The sequence below is a fragment of the Gopherus evgoodei genome, chromosome 4 (genome assembly GCF_007399415.2).
Source record: "Gopherus evgoodei ecotype Sinaloan lineage chromosome 4, rGopEvg1_v1.p, whole genome shotgun sequence".
NCBI classification, from domain to species: Eukaryota; Metazoa; Chordata; order Testudines; family Testudinidae; genus Gopherus; species Gopherus evgoodei.
Window position 1 is genome coordinate 79,890,579 of NC_044325.1, and position 12,215 is coordinate 79,902,793.

The following is a 12,215-nucleotide window of genomic DNA, read 5'->3' on the forward strand; positions in this document are numbered from 1 at the left end:
CTGCCTGCAGCAAGTAAGGGGGGGGCAGCAAGCAAGGGAACTCCCCGCCCCAACTCACACCTGCCCCGCCTCCTCCCCAAGCACGTCGTGGCTGCTTCACTTCTCCTGCCTCCCAGGCTTGCGGTGCCTAAGCTGATTAGCGCCACAAGCCTGGGAGGCGGGAGAAGTGAAGCAGCCACGGCGTGTTGGGGGAGGAGGCGGGGCAAGGGTGCTTATGCTTGTGCACGGAGCAGGGGTGAGCTGGGGCGGGGGGGTGTCTCAGGGCAGAGGGTGGGGAGGGGAGAGCTGCCGCAAGGGGAGGTGCCTCAGGGCAGAGGGGGGGAGCTGCCGCAGGAGGGGCACCTCAGGGCGGGGGTGCAAGGAGGAAGTTTCACTTAGGGCGCGAAACATCCTTGCACTGGCCCTGATGACAGGGAATGAATTGTTTTATAATTGCTCTGTTCTATTCATTCCCTTTGAAGCATTTGGAATGGGCCACTGTCAGAAGACATGGTCCATCTACCCAGTGTCCTATGTCTGACCCAGTATGGCCATTCTTATGTTCTTAAAAATCACTACAGGCCCGAGAAGAAGGATATATCCTGGATAGATGATACGGATGCCATCGTATTGAGAGGAAATGAGCTAACAAGTGCATTTTCAATACCTAAGACCATCTCTCAGAAAGAACTCTGGGAAGCACAGCAAACTGACCCAATAATAAAAGCAATTACTGAAGCAAAATCCAAAGGATCCATGCCAACAGTGAGGAAAAGCCACAGGTCAAGAGAGATTTCTAATTTATGTGTGAGTGGAGGAAAAAAACCAAAAACTTGCACCTTGATAAAGATGGTGTCATTTATCACAAAACCAATCAGTTGATAGCACTTGAAAGGTACTGCAAACTAGTCTATGCAGAGTTACATAGGACACACAGATGCTGACCAAGTTATTGACCTTGCCAGAGACAATTTATATTGGTCCCATATGAAGGAGGATATTCAGAACTATGTAACCCAGGTTTGTCAGTGACTCAAACAGGTGAGACCACACCAACATACTAAAGCCCTGTTACATCCTTTCAGTACCACAGAGTTGTTTGAACAAGTCTGAATTGATTTTCTTCACCTTAAGAAAAGCAGTGGGGGCTTGGGGGAAAGGAGTTTGCACTTATCTTGGTCATTATGGACCTTTTACCAGGTTTGCGTAGTCTTACCCTGCAAAGATCATATCCTAGAAAACCACAGCTGACATTTTAAAAATATTTTATTTTAAAATTTGAATTATTTAAATAAATTCACTATGACCAAGGTGGGGAATTTGAAAACTATCTGTCCCATAGGCTGCTGAAGTATGGCAAGATTGCAGGGTTGAGAACAACCCTATATCATCTTCAGGGAAATGGGTAAGCTGAATGATTTAATAGAACATTACTCAGAATGTTGAGAACTCTCCCTGAAGACCAGAAATCTAATTGGAAAGAATTCTTAGACAAGCTCATATATTTAGCAGCTAAAGAAAGAATAACTTATTGATACAGAGAGCAATTATGTGAATTTGAAGATACATTTTGGATAAAGAATGCTGAGGTAGCTCAAATAATGCCAGACTTCCATTTCACCTGACATCTCTGCTTTTCCTTTCTCTCTTGCCATCCCCTTTTCTGAGTCCCCTTCTGCCCTATGTGTGAGTGGTTTTTTTAAATTATTGTTATCCCTATCCTAACGTATTACATCAGTGCAATATTGTCTGATTTGTCTTGTCTGGTCTTGCAGCTTTGACAAATTGTAAGGTTGCTTAATTGTGCAATTTGATTGGCTATCCTGTGAAAAGTATGGTATGTGGTAACATATGTCATTTACCTTTTTGTATTTTTTATTGTTTTTTCTGAAAAATTTTTTTTAAAAATCCAATCGCATAACTGTATACATTAGGAAGCAACAGGATGTTCTTCATTTTACCTTTTCTCACTTGCCGATCAACGGTAATTTGGTTTAGCAAGGAATCAGGAATTTGTCAAGGACTCTGGTGATTATGTGCAAAAGTGGAAAGCACAGATGAGAGAAGCTTTATATTTAGTCACTGAAACCTCCAGAAAACCAGCTGCTAGAAACAAGGGTTACAATGACCGCACACCTTACAGTTCCACTCTCTCCCCAGAAATTTGTCAGAGCATGGGGGAACCTGCATAATTAAAAGCCTACTAGGAAAAGCAGATCCACATTGTTACCAAAGGGAGAGGGGAATCATCTGGAATACAAAGTGGTTCCAAAGGATCATCAGGGAAAAGCAAAGATATTACATCACAGTCTCTCAATGCTCTTATGATTATTTGCCTATTAATAGTCCAACAGCAAGAAGAAACCCAAGAAAAGCGCAAGGAGTGATACATTCCCCAGTTATCCAGGAACAGGACTCCTCAAGGTCAGGAAAAGACGGTGCCTGTTAACACCGGAGAACAACATCTGGAGGGCAGCCAACCTATAATAGCCAGCTTGCTAAATCTGGATGCTGATTCTTATTGTCCCACTATTGCGAATAACTTCCAGACTGCTGGTGATTCTGATGGAAGTGCTGAGGTATCACATGGATATGGGTCAAAGGAATCAATGCCAGCACAGGGAGCGCAAACACTAACAGACATCAATCCACCAGGATGAGAAAAGAACAGAGGATATTCACGTGTGATCAGCTTGGATCCTCATACTTCCAGTACAGTAACCCACCGATCAATTTGATTGATCTCTCTGAGGTGGTGTCTGCAGCGTAGCAGTTATTAAAATATTTAATGCCAGTGAATTTTGGTCCAACAGTATATACACCAAGATTAACTGCTTAAGAGATCCTGTCATATTTAAATGGTTAATTTGAAGTATAGGCATATCTCAGTCATTAAACAATATGTTTATAATGCAAAACTGATGACAAACTAATGACACCAAAGTTTTGGTTCCTTTGGTAGTAAAGGATTTGTTCATGCTGGGATCAAATCAAAATTTTATGACCAAGTATGACCTGTAATGCTGGAAAAGTCAGAACCATTAGTGTTGCTGAGGGATAAGTAAGGCATATACAAAAGAGAGTGCACATTGGTTGAACTTTTTGTATCCTCCCACCCTCCAGTGTGTTTCACAGAAGTGGTAGATTTTAGATAGTCCCTGTTCTGGCTGGCTGGGGTTGCTGTGATATAGGGGTGGACATTTTGTTTGGAGCTCTGTTTTCGCACTGACCCTCGAGTCTCTGCTCTGGGTTGCAGGTGTGCACTATATATTTATTCTGACTGAGATAATAAGGAATCCTGCATTTTCTAAGGACAGAGACTGTGTTTTAAAGCACGTAGAAAGAGCAATGGGGAAGTGAATGGACAAGAGAAACATCTCCCAAAGGAGTTCCTGCACCAAGCAGGAACCAAAGTCAGACAAAACAAAAATGTATGTGTGTATATGTGTGTCGTTCTGTACCTTGGCCCAAAACATGAATATTTTTAGGTTTGTAGAAGCTGATAACTTGCTTCTTTCTGGTGTTGTATTTCCTACTTCCAAATGGATCTTGGACTGGGACTGCAACTTGAACTCTCAGGTGAAAAAAATCCCTGCTGCTGTCATGCAATTTCCAGTCCAAGTATGTCATAAACAGATTGTTAAGGGTTAATGTCTCTTCTACCTGTAAAGGGTTACAAGCAGGGAACTGGACACCTCACCAGAAGACCAATCAGAAGACAAGATACTTTTAAATTTGGGTGGAGTGAAGCTTTTGTGTGTGTTCTTTGTCCGTTGTGTGTTCTTCTCTTGGACGGTCTGAGAGAGACCAGACATTACTACAGGCTCTCTAAGTTTCTTTTCAAATCGTAAGTAAAAACAAGCAGTTTTGGCTTTTTCATTGTTTTACTCTATTTGCAATTGTGGATCTGGCTGGTTAATTTTTATATGTGTAGTTGCTGGGAATTTTGATTTGTATTGGTACTGGGGGGAAAGTCTCTTTCTGGTGTCTGTAAGCTATAGGACCCTGTAATATTTATATCTTGAAGTTACAGAGATAATCTTTACTTTTTCCTTTCTTTTATTAAAAGATTTCTTTTTAGGGAACCTGATTGATTTTTTTTTCTTGTTTCCCTTGTTTTATTCCAGGCGATTGGGATAACTCACCAGGACGGGTGGGGGAGACGGGAGGGGGGAGAGATAGACTCTCTCTCTGTTTTCCTTGAATCTGTTTGCCTCTTTGTGGAAGGGAAGGGAGATGCTTCTCTGTATGGTGATTTAAGAGGTTGGATCAGTATCTCTCAAGATAGCCCAGGGAAGGAAATTCTGGGAGGGGGAAAGGTGGGGGAATGGTTTATTTCTCCTTGTTTTAAGAACCCAAGGGATCTGGGTTCTTGGGGTCCCCAGGGAAGGTTGGTGAGGTCAGAGTGCCCCAAAACACTATATTTTTGGGTGGTGGCAGTGCTGTCCAATCTAAGCTGGTAATTAAGCTTAGAGGATTCAGGTGCTAGTATCTCATTTTCTGAGCTCTAAGGTTCAGATCTGAAAGGGAATGCTATGACATGGTTGGCAGCTGAGTGGGATAGATAAGAATCCAAAAGCCAGTAAGATTATTAATTTGCTTCTCTGCTAGCTGGTTATAAGCAGAGGGAAGGGGTTTATTTTTTTTTAAACTGCAGCCAGAGAAATTTTTTTTTCTTCCTTGCTTCATTCTAGCTGTGCATAGGGAGGGCTATTAAGGTTTAATGATGGTCGTTTGTTAAACAAAGCAGCCTTAAGTGGTCAGCAACGCACTCCAGCCAGGGCACATCTGTAAATGAAAGAGTTTTCTTTTGCTTTTTAACTCTTTCGGAAGAGGCTAGTAAGTTAAAAAGGACTCTGTTGCTAAGCAACCCCAGGAAGCCAACAGAGAACCAGCATTTCAGGCAGTAAACACCAGAGGGCGCCTCAGCACAAAAAAGCAGGAAATATGATTTCCAGGGCAAAAGTGGGTGCGGAGGCACAAATCAAAGAGGCAGACCACAGGCGAGACATGGAAAAAAACTACAAGAGATGGAGCTGAGAGAAAGAGAAAGAGACGCAGCTTACAAAAGAGAGCAAGCAGCCAAAGATGCAGACCACCAGAGACAGCTGGAACTCCAGAGGGAGACCTACTAGCAGGCCCTGGAATTAGAAAAGGCTAAGCACCAGAACCCAGCCAATCCTAACAACCCTTAGCCAATAATTGTTCCACAGCACAAGAAATTTCCCACCTACAATGCAGGTGATGACACTGAGGCCTTCTTAGAAAATTTTGAAAGAGCCTGCCTTGGGTACAGCATCTCTGAAGACCAGTACATGGTAGAATTGAGGCCACTGCTCAGTGGACCCTTAGCAGAGGTGGCGGCTGAAATGCCTAAGAAGAACATGAACGATTATAAACTTTTTCAAACCAAGGCCAGATACTGAATGGGGATAACACCTGAACATGCCCGTCAGCGGTTCAGAAACCAAAAATGGAAACCAGATGTGTCATTCCCCTGACACGCCTACCACATTGCAAAGAATTATGAAGCTTGGATATCAGGAACAAAGGTTAACAATATGGACAAACTGAATCTCCTGATCCAAATGGAGCAGTTCTTAGATGGTATTCCTGAGAAAATAGAGAGGTACATCCTAGATGGGAAACCCAAAACGGTAATCGAGGCAGGGGAGATTGGAGCCAAATGGATGGAAGTGGCAGAAAAGAAAAAAGCTACTGTCAAGGGGAACGAATACCCCAGAGGGCACACTGACAATAAACCCTACAACCGAGGGCAGCCAAAGACCCCACCTACAACCCAAGGAAAGCCACAGACGCCCTATTCTTCCACCTCACCAGTCTCCAATAACCCACCTCAACCCAGTGACCAGTCAGCTGGAAGATGCTTTAAGTGTAATGAACTGGGACATATAAAGGCCAATTGTCCAAAGAACCCCAACCGAGTGCAGTTCATTACACCACCATCACACCAAAGATCCTCAGGCCCAGATGCCTCTCAAATACCCTTGGAGTGAAGGGAAATTTTGAGAGTGGGCGGAAAGAAGGTTACTGCATGGAGAGACACGGGGGCATAAGTGTCAGCTATCCACCAATCCTTTGTCGACCCCAAATTCATCAACCCAAAGGCCCAAGTGACAATTTACCCCTTCATGTCACAAGCTGTAGACTTGCCTACAGCTGAACTGCCTGTCCAGTACAAGGGCTGGTCAGGAATGTGGACTTTTGCAGTCTATGACAATTATTCCATCCCCATGCTACTGGGGGAAGACTTGGCCAACCAGGTGAAGCGGGCCAAGACAATGGGAATGGTTACCCGCAGCCAAACCAGGAAAGCTTCCAGACCCATTCCTGTTCTTGAGCCGTCCACAGAGGCCCCGTCTGTGTTACAAGAGACCCAGACAGAAGTAGTGGATCTGGATCCCATGCCAACAATGGAAACAGCTACAGTGCTTTCAGTCCCAGACCAGGAACTGGAAAAGCAGCCAGCACCAGAACCATTGCCAGCACTGACGACAGTGCTTGCAAACCCATCTTCAACCCCAACGCCAGAGGGTGCCAGCGAGCCTGAACTGGCAGAAGCAGCAGACAACCACACCCAAGAGGCTCAGCCAGAGCCTGAAATACGCCCTGGTGCACCAGCAGAGAGCGGTTCACCAGCAACGGAAACAACCCCATCACCTACATCGCTTCCAGAAGGACCAAGCCCAAGTCCACAGTCTAAGGAAGAACTGGTGTCTCCAGCTTCAAGGGAACAGTTCCAGACTGAGCAGGAAGCAGATGACAGCCTTCAGAAAGTTTGGGTGGCGGCACGGAGCACCCCACCGCCTCTCAGCTCTTCTAATCGATCCCGGTTTGCTGTAGAACAAGGACTTTTGTACAAGGAAACTCTTTCTGGTGGCACCAGGAAGACTGGCATCCGCAAAAACAGTTGGTGGTTCCAACTAAGTACCGGGAAAAGCTCTTAAGCTTAGCCCATGATCATCCCAGTGGTCATGCTGGGGTGAACAGAACCAAAGACCGGTTGGGGAAGTCCTTCCACTGGGAGAGGATGGGCAAGGACATTGCCAAGTATGTCCGGTCTTGTGAGGTGTGCCAAAGAGTGGGAAAGCCCCAAGACCAGGTCAAGGCCCCTCTCCAGCCACTCCCCATAATTGAGGTCCCATTTCAGTGAGTAGCTGAGGATATTCTGGGTCCTTTCCCAAAAAAGACACCCAGAGGAAAGCACTACATACCGACTTTCATGGACTTTGCTACCCGATGGCCGGAAGCAGTAGCTCTAGGCAACACCAGGGCTAACACTGTGTGCTAGGCCCTAACAGACATTTTTGCCAGGGTAGGTTGGCCCTCCGACACCCTTACAGATTCAGGATCTAATTTCCTGGCAGGAACCATGAAAGAACTGTGGGAAACTCATGGGGTGAATCACTTGGTTGCCACCCCTTACCACCATCAAGCCAATGGCCTGGTCGAAAGGTTTAATGGAACTTTAGGGGCCATGATACGTAAATTCGTCAATGAACACTCCAATAATTGGGACCTAGTGTTGCAGCAGTTGCTTTTTGCCTACAGGGCTGTACCGCATCCCAGTTTAGGGTTTTCACCGTTTGAACTTGTGTATGGCCACGAGGTTAAGGGGCCATTACAGTTGGTGAAGCAGCAATGGGAGGGGTTTACGCCTTCTCCAGGGACTAACATTCTGGACTTTGTAAGCAACCTACAAAACAGCTTCCAACACTCTTTAGCCCTTGCTAAAGAAAATCTAAAGGATGCTCAAAAAGAGCAAAAGGCCTGGTGTGACAGAAATACCAGAGAGCGTTCCTTCAAGGTAGGAGACCAGGTTATGGTCTTGAAGGTGCAACAGGCCCATAAGATGGAAGCATCATGGGAAGGGCCATTCACGGTCCAAGAGCACCTGGGAGCTGTTAACTACCTCATAGCCTTTCCCAATTCCTTCCTAAAGCCCAGAGTGTACCATGTTAACTCTCTCAAGCCCTTTTATTCCAGAGACTTACAGGTTTGTCAGTTTACAGTCCAGGGAAGAGATGATGCTGAGTGGCCTGACGGTGTCTACTACGAAGGGAAAAAAGACGGTGGCGTGGAAGAGGTGAACCTCTCAACCACCCTGGAACATCTGCAGCGGCAACAAATCAAGGAGCTGTGCACTCGCTTCGCCCCATTGTTCTCAGCCACCCCAGGACAGACTGAACGGGCATACCACTCCATTGACACAGGTAATGCTCACCCAATTAGAACCCCACCCTACCGGGGTCTCCTCACGCCCAAGCTGCTATAGAACGGGAGATCCAAAACATGCTACAGATGGGTATAATAGGCTCATCTACCAGTGCATGGGCATCTCCAGTGGTTCTGGTACCCAAACCAGATGGGGAAATATGCTTTTGCATGGACTACCATAAGCTAAATGCGGTAACTCGTCCAGACAATTATCCAATGCCATGCACCGATGAGCTATTGGAGAAGTTGGGACGTGCCCAATTCATATCTACAATAGACTTAACCAAGGGGTACTGGCAAGTACTGCTAGATGAACCTGCCAAGGAAAGGTCAGCATTTATCACCCATGCGGGGATGTATGAATTTAATGTACTTCCTTTCGGGCTGCGAAATGCACCTGCCACCTTCCAGAGGCTAGTAGATGGTCTACTAACAGGACTGGGCAAATATGCAGTTGCCTACCTCGATGATGTGGCCATTTTTTTCTGACTCCTGGCCCGAACACCTAGAACACCTGGAAAAGGTCTTGGAGCAAATCAGGCAGGCAGGACTAACGGTTAAGGCCAAAAAGTGTCAAATAGGCCAAAACAGAGTGACTTACCTGGGACACCAGGTGGGTCAAGGAACCATAAACCCCCTACAGGCCAAGGTGGATGCTATCCAAAAGTGGCCTGTCCCAAAGTCAAAGAAACAGGTCCAATCCTTCTTAGGCTTGGCTGGGTACTACAGGCGATTTGTACCACACTACAGCCAAATAGCTGCCCCACTGACCGACCTGACCAAAAAGACCCAGCCAAATGCAGTCAAGTGGACTAATGAGTGTCAGAAGGCCTTTACCCAGCTTAAGGCGACGCTCATGTCTGATCCTGTGCTAAGGGCCCCAGACATTGACAAACCATTCCTAGTAACCACCGATGCATCTGAGCGTGGTGTAGGAGCCGTTCTCATGCAGGAAGGACCTGATCACAACTTCGACCCTGTTGTGTTTCTCAGCAAGAAACTGTCTGAGAGGGAAAGCCACTGGTCAGTCAGTGAAAAAGAATGCTATGCCATTATATACACCCTGGAAAAGCTACGCCCATATGTTTGGGGACGGCGGTTCCAGTTACAAACCGACCATGCTGCTCTAAAGTGGCTTCATACTGCCAAGGGGAACAACAAAAAACTGCTTTGATGGAATTTAGCTCTCCAAGATTTTGATTTTGAAATTCAACACATTTCAGGAGCTTCTAACAAAGTAGCTGATGCACTCTCTCGTGAAAGTTTCCCAGAATCCACTGGTTGAAATTTGTCCTTGAAATGTAGAAAGTCTTGTAGTTTACATACTTAGTAGTATATGTAAAGGTGCATGTCTTGTATTAATCTGTTTATTTTAGAGTTCTAGGAAGAAATCGCCACCTGTGAGGTTCCCCACTGTCTGCAATTTGGGGGGCGTGTCATAAACAGATTGTTAAGGGTTAATGTCTCTTCTACCTGTAAAGGGTTACAAGCAGGGAACTGGACACCTGACCAGAAGACCAATCAGAAGACAAGATATTTCTAAATTTGGGTGGAGAGAAGCTTTTGTGTGTGTTCTTTGTCCGTTGTGTGTTCTTCTCTTGGAGGGTCTGAGAGAGACCAGACATTACTACAGGCTCTCTAAGTTTCTTTTCAAATAGTAAGTAAAAACAGGCAGTTTAGGCTTTTTGATTGCTTTACTCTATTTGCAATTGTGGATCTGGCTGGTTAATTTTTATGTGTGTAGTTGTTGGGAATTTTGATTTGTATTGGTACTGGGGGGAAAGTCTCTTTCTGGTGTCTGTAAGCTATAGGACCCTGTAATATTTATATCTTGAAGTTACAGAGATAATTCTTTACTTTTTCCTTTCTTTTATTAAAAGATTTCTTTTTAGAGAACCTGATTGATTTTTTTTCTTGTTTCCCTTGTTTTATTCCAGGCGATTGGGATAACTCACCAGGACGGGTGGGGGAGACGGGAGGGGGGGAGAGATAGAATCTCTCTCTGTTTTCCTTGAATCTGTTTGCCTCTTTGTGGTAGGGAAGGGAGATGCTTCTCTGTATGGTGATTTAAGAGGTTAGATCAGTATCTCTCAGGATAGCCCAGGGAGGGAAATTCTGGGAGGGGGAAAGGTGGGGGAATGGTTTATTTCTCCTTGTTTTAAGAACCCAAGGGATCTGGGTTCTTGGGGTCCCCAGGGAAGGTTGGTGAGGTCAAAGTGCCCCCAAAACACTATATTTTTGGGTGGTGGCAGTGCTATCAGATCTAAGCTGGTAATTAAGCTTAGAGGATTCAGGTGCTAGTACCTCATTTTCTGAACTCTAAGGTTCAGATCTGAGAGGGAATGCTATGACAAAGTGGAAGAGAGAAATTCTGGAAATTGCTGTCTAGAGAGAGGAGCCAGTATCAGGATATTTGCATGCTGGTTTGCAGGCCAAAGAGGCTGTTAATCTGACTGAGATGCTGATCTATAGTGTAACAATTTCTGGGCTATATCAACTTCATTGTCATCCAGCACAGCGCACCACAACCATAAGGGGAGATTCTCCTTAAGACCTTATGCTAAAGGAATATAAATCCCCACCACTTGAACTAAAGGAGACTCTCTATCTGTGATATTAGTGCTCATTTCAGCTGTAGGCTTCCAGCCATTACAGGCTACACAACCATCCATCTGTATAGGTCTGTAATTCCAGAGCAGTGGTAAATATTATCCGTGATTTATATACTTCCCCCTCTTCCAGATTGTAATAGGGGAGCCATCTGCCATGCACCCCCTCATGGCCAGGGGCAGCTGTGCAGAACTCTGCCTCAGTTTTCTGCTCTCACAGGACTCCTCAATAACATATCCAACTCATATTAAATTAAAACAGTCTCCTTCTGGGATGCAATTTATTTAGCCCTTACACACTGGTCATCCAGGCCCCCAACCCCATTTCAGTCTCTCTCCCTTTGAGTCAGGAGTCCCCAGCCCTTCTTCCCAGAACGGGTTTCAGTTCCTTTACTCCCTGTAGGAGCCAATATCTCTCCCTGCTTTCTCAAACCAGCTCTGGCTTCGCACGCTTCTGTCCTGTCCGGGCCACATAGCCTTCTTGACTATAGTGCTACCAGCTCCCACTTGGCTCCCTTCCCCAGGAACACTGTCCCCCCTGCAGTCTGTTCTTTCCTACTTTATCACCTACTTTAACTAATCCAAGCTAATCACATGACCTCATAATTACCCACTAGGGGAGGTGAGCTGATCCTTTCCCAGAAGGGGTGAAGCCCCTTTTCACTGTAAAGGGTCCAGTTAAGTGACACAGACTTAACTTTGAGAACCTGAAATTCATATCCAACCATCAGGTGCCAGATGTAAAGATTATAAAACTGATATAGATTAGATTTCCAGACTAGAAGATCTGGATACTTAACTGTAGGAAATCTTTTGGGATTCACTCAACCCTAGTTTAAACACTTTTGTCAGTGAAGCAGCTTGCAGAAATAATGCTGCTTAGGAGGTATTTTAATTCTTTTCTGTTTCATTTGTCTTTATTCCCTTTTTCATGTTCCAGCATTGATCCCAATTTGATGAAAGTAACCTGAAAATCTGTGAACTCTAAAGTAAAACCAACATTTCCTTCTGTCTCTCTCCTTCTTGCCCATAAATGCTTGACTAGGTCATTGAAATATATTATTCTGCTTCTATGCACAGAAAAGACATATAAACCTTAAATTGCATCTAGGGATTTTGCCTTCGGATTTTGAATATATTCTGTCCATGTTGCAATCCTCCCTGGAATACAATGATGCCAGTGTAGTGAATTATCAGTCTACACCTGAGTTTGTAACTTCAGTGCAGTAAAACTGATAATCCATTCCAGTATTTGATTACCAGCCTAGAGTGGAAATGCAAGAAAATAGAATAAAAAAAAAATAACAAAGCTTGATGGTTTATGTGCCTTAAAGGGACAGATTTCTAAAGATATGTAAGTGCCTAAAGATCCAGATAGTTGTGCCTAAG